Genomic DNA, 12,678 nt, shown 5'->3' on the forward strand with positions numbered 1-12,678 from the left:
TGTTGTCGTCAGCGGCACGGGAAGTGTGGGCGGCGCCATTCCTGGGCAGGCTGCACCCTCCCTTCACGCTGGGCGGCCCTCCTCACGGGCGCACTCCTTGCGCATGGGGCTCCCCCACGCGGGGGACACCCCTGCGTGGCACGGCACTCCTTGCGCGCATCAGCACTGCGCATGGCCAGCTCCACACGGGTCAAGGAGGCCCGGGGTCGAACCGCGGACCCCCCATATGGTAGACAGACGCCCTAACCACTGGGCCAAAGTCCGCTTCCCTCTTAATTATCTGAATAAAAAACTTTGTCCTAATCTTAGTTACCCAGAGATACCTCCATACTGGCCTCTGGAGAGCTCTTTCAGAAACAACCGCCAATGTGAGATTGTTAGGGATTGCATCATGTCCCCACAAAAGGCAGGTTCAGGTCCCAACCCCTGGTCCTGTGGGTGTGAACCCTCTTGCCAATCAGACCGTTGAAGATGTTGTTAGTTAAGGTGCCCACAATGAAGGAGGGTGGGCCTTAACCCAATGTTACTGAACTTCTTATAAGGAAAGGAGATTGGAAAAAGGAAGAGAAGCCTTGGGGAGCAGCCTGAAGCTGGAAGTCAAAAGAATTTCAAGAGAAGGAAGACTCTGCTGTGTGCATTGCCATTGGACGTGAAAGGCAAGGACCAAGGAGCACCAGCGGTCAGTTCCAGAACACCACGATCTTCTGGGAGAAAGCATGGCCTTGCTGATGCCTTGACTTTGTAGTTCTGCTAGCTTCAAAACCATGAGCCAATCCATTGTGTGGTATTAGCTTCAGCTGCCAGGAAACTCAAATGAATGTAAAAAAGGGAGAAGGGCAAAACAAAAGAAAACCAAACCTGAGTTCTGGAGTAAACCACAGGAGAAAGGTGAAAGGACTAAAAAAAGATACAGGCACTAAAAAACCATAAAGTACATAAAACTTTTAATGAATTAACCTAACAAAAGACAATGGCATCAAAACATCAGATACATTTGGTACAAAACTGGTCCTAGGTTGCGAGGATTACTTCTGGTAATGGATAGCAACATGCTGCTGGTGTGAGACAACAGAGCGAGGTGACAAGAGCCACAGATCCCAATTGGGGCCCACGGACAGCCACAGGGAGATGTGGGCAAATACAGTCAAACTCCATGTGGGGAGACAGAATCAATGTATTCACAAATACTGTGTTTTAATATCTGACTAGCAGATGCGGTTGGTAAGCTACCATATTTTCCAGAAAATAACATGTACCAGAAGATAATATATACCCCTTATTTTTTTTTTTTAAAGATTTATTTATTTATTTCTCTCCCCTTCTCTCTCCCCACCTTGGTTGTCTGTTCTCTGTGTCTATTAGCTGCATCTTCTTCTTTGTCCGCTTCTGTTGTTGTCAGCGGCACGGGAATCTCTGTTTCTTTTTGTTGAGTCATCTTGTGTGTCAGCTCTCCATGTGGGCGGTGCCATTCTTAGGCAGGCTGCACTTTCTTTCGTGCTGGGCGGCTCTCCTTACAGGGTGCAATCCTTGCGCATGGGGCTCCCCTACGCAGGGGACACCCCTGCGTTGCATGGCACTCCTTGCGCGCATCAGCACTGTGCATGGGTCAGCTGCACACAGGTCAAGGAGGCCTGGGGTTTGAACCGTGGACCTCCCATTTGGTAGACAGATGCCCTAACCACTGAGCCAAGTCTGATTTCCAACACCCGCTAGTTTTATTGCCATAAGAATTTTTGTTTCACCTCTATCATCCTTGTTAGTTCCTTGAATCTTTTTCTCTCAGAAATTACGTTCCTTTCAGTTTCACTTGGGAGTCAGCACAGTGCAAGTGGCAAAACGATCTTGGCACACATCAGACACCGAACGATATGCCACTGGGTCACAGGAACAAGTCTAAAAGGTTCCATGGGATAGGACACAGCACGCACACAGGAAACGAGGGGCCAATGAGGCAATCAGAAAGTGCATGGAACCTTCCTGAATATCTGGTCCTCTGGGCATGAAGGCATCTTCAGCATGCCATGTTGCTCTGGGAAAGCAACTGTGACATGTCTGTGTTCCCAAAGTACGCCTTCAGTTCCCCCTTTCTTTTCACGTTGATTATTCCCCAGCATGTGCATGTGTCGCCCAAGGTCTGCAGACCGAGGCTCATTTCCTCAGTAACCTGCAGGTCACGTGGACAAATGAAGAGGTGTTTAGTCTAGACATTAACACAACCCTTCTGGGAAGCCACTTGACTACCAGGATGAAGAGTCTGTTCATTCACTGGCTGATTCCACTTTGGAGAAATTACAGGAAGAGGGAATAATGTGCAAGAAGAAAATAATTTTGAGGACAACGGTGTCCTTAAATTCAGGGTTGTGATAGAGAAAACCTGGAAATAACCTCAAACACAAGTAATCTCCAGGATTAAGTAGGCTTGTGGGCTCTCACAAGCCACATGTTGTGAATGGGAAAACAGAATGATGACACGTCATCCCGCGAAGACAAGCTGAGTTAAGCCTAGGTCTGTGCTATGATTTCAAGCTTGTAAAGACTCAAATTTAGGGGTAAAATCCTCACAAATGAAAGTACATTTTTTTAAAAAGCTGGGAATGCTGATGGTGTTTATAAAGTGTTGTGAATGCTGTTTATTGAAAAAATAGTGGTAAATGTTTATAGGTTTGACTGTAAGGGGAAGAAAGTACCCTGAGAAGAAGCTGAGTTGACTCTTGCAAATGGACTCACAGGAAGCCATGACCTAAAGCCAGAAGAGCTAAAGAAGTTTGCATTCAGTTTATTATTATTTTTTTAATATTCTGTATCATTCTTTTTAAAGATTTGTTTTATTTATTTCTGCCCCCCTCATTGTTTGCACTTGCTGTATGCTGTGCCTTTAGGAGGCGCTGGAAACTGAACCAGGGACCTCCAATGTGGGAGGGAGGCACCTAATCACTTGACTCACCTCCATACCCTGCTTTGTTGTCTCTCTCATTATGTTTTTCTTGTGTCTCTTGTTGCGTCATCTTGTTGTGTTGGTTTGCTGCACCTACCTGGTGCACTAGCTCGCTATCTTCTTTAGGAGGTGCTGGGAACTGAACCACAGACCTCCTGTGTGGTAGGCGGGAGCTCAGTTGCCTGAGCCACAAACGCATCCCTGCATTCACTCTAGCATGAGCATAGCTCTCTACGTTGGGCATACATTTCCTCATTTCACCAGATCGACTTTGGGTGTTATAGAGACGAGAGTCCCTCGCTTGCAACCTGCCAATGGGACAAGACTCTATTTCCTGACATTGCACCATGAGGAGATCCCTGCTGCTGGATCAAATGGCGGTGGGATTTTCAGGGCTGGATGCGTGGAATCCCCTGGAGGGAGGCACTGGCCTGCATGGAGCCTTGTGCAGGCTCAGCCTGAGCTTGTGCCAGGCTCTGCTGGGTGGAACATGCCTGGCATCATCTGGTGACAGTGTATGAGGGGCTGGGCAGTGGTGGCAGCAGCGAGCCAGCTTCTTTGGACCTGGGGACTGTGGGAGACTCAGATCCAGCATCTCCGTGGGGCACAGGCTGGGATTATGAGAAGCAGGACAAAATTCAGGGACTCCCTCGACAAGGGAGAAGTCTGCGGATGTCGAAATGTTGAGAGCAGCCTGTGGACAGAGTGAGAGATGCCTCCATCTTACTGCTGTGTGACCCTAGGGCCAGCTGTGAGCAGAGAGGGGGAGAAAAAGGCATGGAAGGTGGGGGCTTCGGTGCCAGAACTCCTGTCCTGCTGCCCCCAGACGGGCTTCTCTGTCATCTTCAATAGAATATACGCTGTCCTAAGACAGATGAGCCTGACTTGCTCATGTTCTAAGCTCAGTGGCCACCTCACTGCTGCACAGGGGGAGACGCTGTGATGCATGATCACCCCCTATTTTCTCCAGGACCCCACCTTACTGCTGAAGTCAAATGAATTGATTTGTGGGAAAATACCTTGAATTTGAATGTGGGAACCTGGCTTGAAGTTAGAATGTTTCCATAATGTAGATAAGAAGTGTGGGCTTAGGAACACTGGGCCTTGACTAGACAGAACTCTGTCTTGTCAGCATCACAGTTGTTTGCCTGAGGAGGCATTTGGATTTTGTGTGGCCTGTTCCCTAGTATTGTAAAGGTTGCAGTTCTAATACAAACAGCCTTAAAAGTAAACATGGAAAGCTACTGCTTTGTAATTTCTAATAAATATGATGTGAAGACTAGGGTCGAGGCTCTCTGTTCCAGAAGCTGTGAGTCCCCTGGTCCCATCTTTATTTCCTCTCTTGTGTCTTTCTTTCTGTCCTTTTATGTCTTAAGTTCTGTGTCACCTTCCCTTCAAGCCAATCTACTGCTGAGCTTGTCTCAGCAAAGTTGCACTGTTCATTGGTTATATTTTTCATATTTCTATTGCTATTTCATGCATGGAGTATCCATACATACTTGATCATTGGAAATAACCTTTAATGCTATTTAATCTACTCATATTTGCAGCAGTTTGAAGCTTTTCTGGACCTCAGAATATCATTATGTACATACAAACCTGTAATAGGAGGTTAAATTATGTCAGTTAAGGGCCTTTAATTAGATTGCATGATCCTGCATGAGTCTTAATCTTATTATCAGGTCCTTTAAAATGGTGGAATAAAAAGACACAGATAGTAAAAAAAAAAAAAAAAAGCTGCAGAGATAGAAAGGAACCCAGGCTGAGCAAGAAGACTCTGGAAGCCAGAAGCTGAAATCAACAGAGCACAAAAGCTGAGAGGACACCACTTTTGGTAGAAGTTGAAAGTAACAAGGCCAGAGGAGAAAGGGTGGGCAGGTGGGCACCCCCATGGGCCTGATGGCCCTTAGCTGCAGCTCAGGGGAAAGGATGCCCTGATGATGCCTTGGTTTGGATGCATTCACCACCTCCGAACTCTAAGCTCTTATGCTAACAAATCCCCATTGCAAATGCCAGCCCATTTCTGGTACTTTGCTCCCGGCATCTTTCAGCAAATTATAAGAGGAACTGATACCAGGAGAGTGGGGTGCATGCTGCTATGCAAACACCAAGAATGTGTGAACAGTTTTATAAATGATTAAGGGGTTGAATTTGGAAGACTTGTGAGACCTGAAAAGGAAAAGCCTCAGGGAAGCAGATTTGGCTCAATGGATAGAGTGTCTGCCTACCACATGGGAGGTCCAAAGTTCGAACCCTGGGCCTCCTGACCTGTGTGGTGAGCCAGCTCTCGCACAGTGCTGATGTGCACAAGGAGTGTGCTGCCACACAAGGGTGTCTGCTGCATAGGGGAGCCCCAAGCACAAAGAGTGCACCCTGTGGAGTGTTGCCCATCATGAAAAAAGCACAGCCTGCCCTGGAGATGCGCCATGTACACAGAGAGCTGACATAGCAAGATGAGACAACAAAGAGACATAGATTCCCAGTGCTGCTGACAAGAATAGAAGCAGACAGAGAACACACAGTGAATGGACACAGAAAGCAGACAACTGGAGGGAAGGTGGGAAGGGGAGAAATAAGCAAAAAATAAATCTTAAAAACAAAATAAGAGGAAAAGTCTCTCTTGCTTTGAAGAGATTGTTAGTAGAAGAAACCTGGATGCAAAAGATACTTCTGATGAGACCTTCGAAATAATGAATGCGTCATTGCAAGCTGGAAACAAGGGAAACAAGTTGCTTTAAAGCAGGGGTTCTTAATGTTTTTTCTTCCACAGACCCCTTTACCAGTCAGGAATAAGCCATGGGCCCTCACTAAGTCCACACTACACTGTGTATTATTTCATAAATATATCACACCCACACCAACAAGTCCACACAAGAATTTTTTTCTTTTTTTTTTCAATTCAGGCTTACAGACCCCTTAATAACCCCTGCTATAAAGTGCCAGAGAACTTGGCACAATTGACTCCAGATGTTAGATGAAGACAGAATTTGAAAGTGATGAACTTATTTAGCTGAGGAAATTGCCAAACTAAATATGGAAATGTGGCCTGACTTCTGCTTGCTATTCATAGTAAACTGTGGAAGAAAGGGATAAGGGAAGAACTAAACTTTTGGGGACAAAGTAACTAGAAATACATAGTTTTAAAATCTGAGCTTCTGGAAAATGAGTCCCCAGAGAACAGGGTGCCATGTGAGGGTTTCACTGACCAGGAAAGCAGTCAGTCACTGTCCATAAGTCAGGATGGAAGGGAGTTATCCAGGAAGGATCTGTGGGGAGAAAGTCTCACTAGGTGACAGCCTGGACCCCTTGTTGCCAGATTTTCTCTAGGTTCTTGGCTATGTTACAAAAGAGAATTTAAGAACATGCCAGTTTAGTAAGGCCAGTAGTTTATTAAGAAAAAGCGAGAAGAGAAAGAAAAGAACAGAGTATGGGCCCCAGGTGTACTTGTGGGCTGGTCCAGGCTGAGAGAGGGAGAAGGGGTTAAAAAGGGTTAAAAGGGCTGATTTACAGATTACAAATCTCCATTGCAGATTACAAGTCCCCAGGTGGACTTGCATGCTGGTCCAGAGTGAGAAAGGACAAAAAGAGGGGAAAAGGGCTGATTTAGCTTCTGTGCTGGCTTTTTAAACCATTAATTACCTCACCCTTTGTCAGGGGAGGAGTCCCAGCGGTCTGTTGTTTTGATTACTTATCCCATCCTTCAATTCCCATGACGGGCACCTTAAGAATATTTGGGACTTTCCTTTGATCCCAGACAAAACCCAGTTCCAAATGGGGAATTCTCACGAGGTCCTTCCCACAGGGAGGAGTCCCAGGGCACATGTCTCACAGCCGTGGTTTTCTGCCAGGCTCCAGGTTCATCTTTTCATTCCCTGAACTAACCTGCTTCACCTTGATTCCTACATGTGTGTGGCACTTTGATGTTATTGATGAACTCCAAAAGGAAATAATGATGATATTTGTAAACTGCTCTGTTCCTCTGGGCTAGTGATACCCTTAGATTGTATTGAATTCAGGGGTGTCACTTTTGCTTGATTAAATTATGACTAGGGCTTTGATTGGGCCACATCACAGAGGAAACAACAAGGCAGAGGAGACAGCTGGAATTTGGGAGCCTGGAGCCTGGGAAGTAAATACACAGAGAAGCAGATACATGAGGAAAGAGAACAGGCACCATTGGACAGACAGAGGCCCTGGGAAGAGAGAAGAACCATTTGCTTGATAGTTTACAGCTGGCCTTATGGAGAACAGAGCAGCTGAGCCCAGAGAGAAACCAGCCTTGGGAGAAAGAGAGTTTACAGCTGAGAGTAGAAGCTGGGACTACAGAGCCTTAAAGAGAAGATGAAGGTGAACCCTTGCAGATGTCAGGAGTCATCTTGTTCCAAAACATGGCAACAGACACTGGTGAGGGAAGTAACGTATGTTATGTGAATATAAGCTCCTACCCCAACTAAATAACCTTTATAAAAGCCAAGAGATTTCTGGTATTTTGCATCAGTACCACTTTGGCTGACTAATACAATGTGGAACCAACACATTTTCTGTTAATAGTCACAAGGAATATTACATGAAAAAAACATTTTATAAAAATGAGGTTCCCATATACCCCATTCCCCACCCCCACCCCATCGTTTTTGTAAATTGTATGTTTTTGAAGATATATACATTACAGGAAAACTGTTACATTAAAAAATATGAGGTTCCCATACACCTCCAACCTCCCTTCACACTCCTCCCACACCCATAACCTCCTCCATCATTGTGGCACACTCATCAAACTCAGTGAACATATTTTGGAGCACTGCTGCACCACATAGATAATAGTTTACCCTGTAGTTCACGCTCTCCCCCAGTACATCCAGTGGGTTATGGCAGGATATATAAAGTGAAGCATCTCACCCTGCAATATCATTTAGGACAAGTCCAAGTCCCAAAAATGCCTCCACAACACATCCCTTCTTCCCTCTCCCTGCCCTCAGCAACTACTGTGGCCACTTTCTCCACCTCAATGCTATGATTTCTTTATTACTAGTCACAATAGTTTATAGTAGAATATCAGTAAGTCCACTCTAATCCATATTCTATTCCTCCATTCTCTGGACCATGGGATAATGATGTCCACTCCACCTCTAGATCAAGAGGAGGCTTAGATTCCACATGGATGATGGATGCAATTCCTCTGCTTGCAGCTGTTGGCACTCTTGATTCCATAGTGTGATTGTTGACCATCTTCACCTCCCTGTTAGCTGACCTGGGTAAGTCCAATGAACCAAAGCGTAGGATTCACAACTCTGCTGAGGCTCAGGTACCAGCTGGCACATGGGCAGTCCAGAGATCAAGTCCCCTGAATATGCCCCATCCTTCGCACCAACCACAGGTTCAGTATTGTGACAGAAGAGGCATGTGTAGCAAGGTCACATCTAAGTTCAGCTCCATTACACTCAGGAGCACAAATTCCAAAGTAGAGCCCTCTGACATGGCATGGAACTCCAAATCCATCTGCCATGACCGTATACTCTGGGGTTCTCCATTGCCTTCAGGAGAACCGGCACCTAGGGTTGTATCTACTTTGTCTCTCTCTGGGGTCCTGCTGAGGTGAGTGTAAGCCTGACCCCTCTGATGACCTCCTGACTCTTTTTGGAAGACTCAGCCATATAAATTCATTTGTCTTTGCCATTTCCCCCTTTTATTTAAGGCCAAAAAGTAGTTCTTAACACTTGATCCAACATGTAGACTGAGATATTCTGCTGGTCTGAGTTGGCCCTTTTATTCAAGGTGTCTTTTTAGGTACATCACCAGTTAGTGATTGGTAGTAATCCCTCAGCACCAGGGAGGCTCATCCCCAGGAGTCATGTCCCATGCTGGGGGGAATGTAATACAATTACATGCTGAGTTTAGCTAGAGTGTAGCCACCTGTGAGCAACATGGAGACTCACAGGACGTAACTCTTAGGCACCCTGCAGAAATAGGCCTAGTTTCTATTTCAGGCACACAGGGTCATAAGCATAGTCATCAGCATCAAGGGTTCATTATTGAACCATCCTTCCTTTCTGACCTTTGCCGTTACACTTGGGGGATTATTGTTGTTCCATTGGGGAATGTGACAGAGTTCCACTGGGTAGGAACTAGCACTCCCTCAGTTGACATTTGTAACTGTAACTACTATAAAAATATCTAACATAGATCAGAACATTTTTATGTCCCCTATATACATGCCCTGGAGAACTCCCCCCACTTATGTGCCCCCATCAATAACACCCCATATCAGTGTTGCTCCCCTGCCATAGTTGTTACCTCTCTGTGGCCCAAAACTTCTTCAACAATGAAGCCTAATATATTGCCAAATTCAATTAATAGGAAATTGAAATAGAGTGATGGATTTAAAGTTTAGAAATAGAATACATAATAATTTAGAAATACTAAAATAAAGTAAAAATAAGTGGGCATTAATAAAATGAAAAATATTATAAAGCTTTGTTTCAAACATTTTGCCTTTCATCACTGTAACAGGTTTTGTCTGTATGTACATTGGTAAGGCACTTTCTTTCATTTCTTCCTCACTGCTTACATCCTTTTTTTTTCTTCTAATTTTAAAATTTTGTCTTCAAAAAAGTTTTAGATCACAGTAATTCACAGTATAGGGGACTCCCCTATATCCAACATCAAACCCTTTCCCCTTTCCCCAGCCATGATCTTCTTACTTGTTCATGTTATATTTGCTGTAGCTGATGTACAGATTTTGAAACTTAGCTATCAAACATGCTTCCATTTTGGTTTACATCATGGTTTCTATTTTAGGCTGTACAAATTTCTAAATTTTTAATTTCCTTATGTTCTATATTATGGTTTACATTTTAGCTTATAGACTTTGATTCACTTTTGGTGTAAGTCAACATGTCCTATATCCACAATTGCATGATCTGGTGGAGCACTTCCATTGCTCCCCGGTTGCCCTGCTGACGTCTATTCTATACCTCTCTCCCAGTACCCACAGGGCCCCCAGTGAAAAACAATCTTCACTACTTGAGGGACCTGATTTACAGATACTGTAACCATGCTGAGGGCTTGACATATTAGACTACCCGAACTAATGGGGAGCCACCGATTCTCTCAAGAGACACAATGCCCTCTATTTGGGAACATCGGGACTCCTCAAGATGTGGCCACAACTTCATAGTCATTGTATGGGTTTCCACCCTATGATGGAACACAGTATGACAACATGGGCACTCACACACTTCCTAGAAGCTTACCCCTGTACCAGATGCCCCAGCTTTAAGCACCTTGAACACATAATCCTTCCTTATTATATTTTCTAAAGAGTTTTCTCAACATTATAGCCTCAACCATATAATTGACATTCTCCCATCTTCAATTGTTTCCCTGAGCCCTCAACCCAATTCCTTAGGCCTGCAGCTTTTTGGAACTCTTTGGGACCTGTGATCCTGTTTCCTTTCCATTTCTCCCTATGGGAAGGGGAATTGTTATTTTATAAAAGTCCCTCATTTGTATAATGGAGGAAGTTAGCTTAGTTTTTAAATTTCACAGTTCTACAACAAAGGGCAATTTTTGCCCCAGAACATGTGATATGTCTATAACTGATTTTATTTTATTTTTTCTGCTTTATTTTATTTTTAATGTTACATTAAAAAAACATGAGGTCCCCAGATACCCCCTACCCCACCCATGCCACCCCTCCCACATCAACAAACTTCCACCATTGTGGCATATCCACTGTACCCGGTGAATGCATTCTGGAGAACCACTGCAGCACGTGGACAGTGGTCCACATTGTAGTCCACACTCTCCCCCAGTATACCCAGTGGGCCATGACAGGACACACAATGTCCAGCATCCATCCCTGCAGCACCACCTAGGACAACTCCAAATCCTGAAAATGCCCCCACACCATATCTCTTCTTCCCTCTCCTGACCATCAGCAGCCACAGTGGCCACCCTTGATGTTGGATATGTGTGAGAACCATATATTGTATATGTGAATTACTGTGACCTAAAACTTATGTCAAGAGAAACTTAATAATCAGGAAAAAAGAAAGAAAGAAAGGAGGTAGACACTAAAGAAGAAATGGAAGAAACTGCCTTGCCACTGTACATACAGGGCAACACCTGTAGCAGTGATGAAAGGCAAAATGTCAGAAACAACGCTTTTTTATTTTTTCATTTCTGTGATACCCCAATTTATTTTTCCTTTATTTAATTTTTCTAAATTTCTTTGTATTCTATATCTAACCTTTAAACCCATCACTGTATTCCATTTTTCTATTAATGGAACCTGGCAATATATTGGGCTTCCTTTTTGAAGAAGTTTTGGACTACAGAGAGGTTCAACTATGGCAGGAGAGGAGCACCTATAACTGATTTTAGTGAGATTTTGTACTTGAAACTTAATGAGTAAAGGCTTTTGAAATATTGTGGTGGAATGAATGTATTTTGCATGTGTTTTTTCTAAATTTTATTTTATTCATTTTTTTAAAAAAATTACATTCAAAAAATATGAGGTCCATCATTTTTTTCTGATTTTTTAAATTCATTTTTTAAAAAATATTACATTCAAAAAATATGAAGTCCCATTCAACTCCACCACCCCCACCCCCAACTCCCCTCACAGCAACACTCTCTCCCATCATCATGACACATCCATTGCATTTGGTAAGTACATCTCTGGGCATCGCTGCACCTCATGGTCAATGGTCCACATCATAGCCCATACTCTCCCACGTTCCATCCAGTGGGCCCTGGGGGGATCTACAATGTCCCGTAATTGTCCGTGAAGCACCACCCAGGACAACTCTAAGTCCTGAAAACGCCTCCACATCTCATCTCTTCCTCCATTCCCTGCACCCAACAGCCACCATGGCCACTTTTCCCACACCAATACCACATTTTCTCTGTGGACCTTGGATTGGTTGTGTCCATTGCACTTCTATGTCAAGAGGGGGCTTAGATTCCATGTGGGTACTGGATGCAATCCTCCTGCTTTCAGGTGTAGGCACTCTAGGCTCCATGGTGTGGTGGTTGACCTTCTTCAACTCCATGTTAGCTGAGTGGGGTAAGTCCAATAAATCAGAGTGTAGGAGTTGAAGTCTGTTGAGGTTCAGGGCGTGGCTATCATATTGTCAGTCCAGAGATTCAAATCCCCTAGATATATCTTAAACACCAGCACCAACTACAATTCCAGTAAAGTAGCATGAAAGTCTTGTGAAAAGAGATCCCATCTTAGTCCAGTTCCATCACGCAGAAACACCAGCTCCAAAGAAGGGCCAACTGACATGGCAGTGAACCCCATCTGCCATGACCATAGAACCCATGGGTTTCTTTATCCCTCAAAAGAACCAATACCTGGGGTTGTATCTACTTTATCTGTCTCTGAGACTCTGCTCAGGTGTGCATAAGGGCAATCCTTCTGACAACCTCCAGACTGTTTTTTAGAGACTCATAGCCATATAACTCATTTCTCCTTTCCATTTCCCCCTTACATTAGGTCAAACAGCATTTTAAACTCCTGTTATTATATGTAGACAGGGATATTCTGCTGGTCCATGTTGAACCTTTAATTCAAGGTCATTTTCTAGTTGTATCATCAGCTGGTATTTGGTAGTGATCCCTCGGTGCCAGGGAGGCTCATCCCTGGGTGTCATGTCCCACGCTGGGGGGAATGCACTGCATCTAATGCTGAGTTTGGCTTCGAGACTGGCCACATTTGAGTAACATGAAGGCTGTCA

At 44.4% G+C, this 12,678-nt stretch overlaps 1 protein-coding gene across 1 annotated transcript in view; it reads left to right on the forward strand.

Moving 5' to 3' along the window:
- The window catches only part of LOC101436203 (uncharacterized), a 61,040-nt gene that overhangs the window by 11,295 nt on the left and 37,067 nt on the right, over positions 1-12,678 (forward strand). The gene's annotated exons all lie outside the window — the stretch shown is intronic.

This window comes from Dasypus novemcinctus, chromosome 2, assembly GCF_030445035.2.
Source record: "Dasypus novemcinctus isolate mDasNov1 chromosome 2, mDasNov1.1.hap2, whole genome shotgun sequence".
Taxonomy (NCBI): domain Eukaryota; kingdom Metazoa; phylum Chordata; class Mammalia; order Cingulata; family Dasypodidae; genus Dasypus; species Dasypus novemcinctus.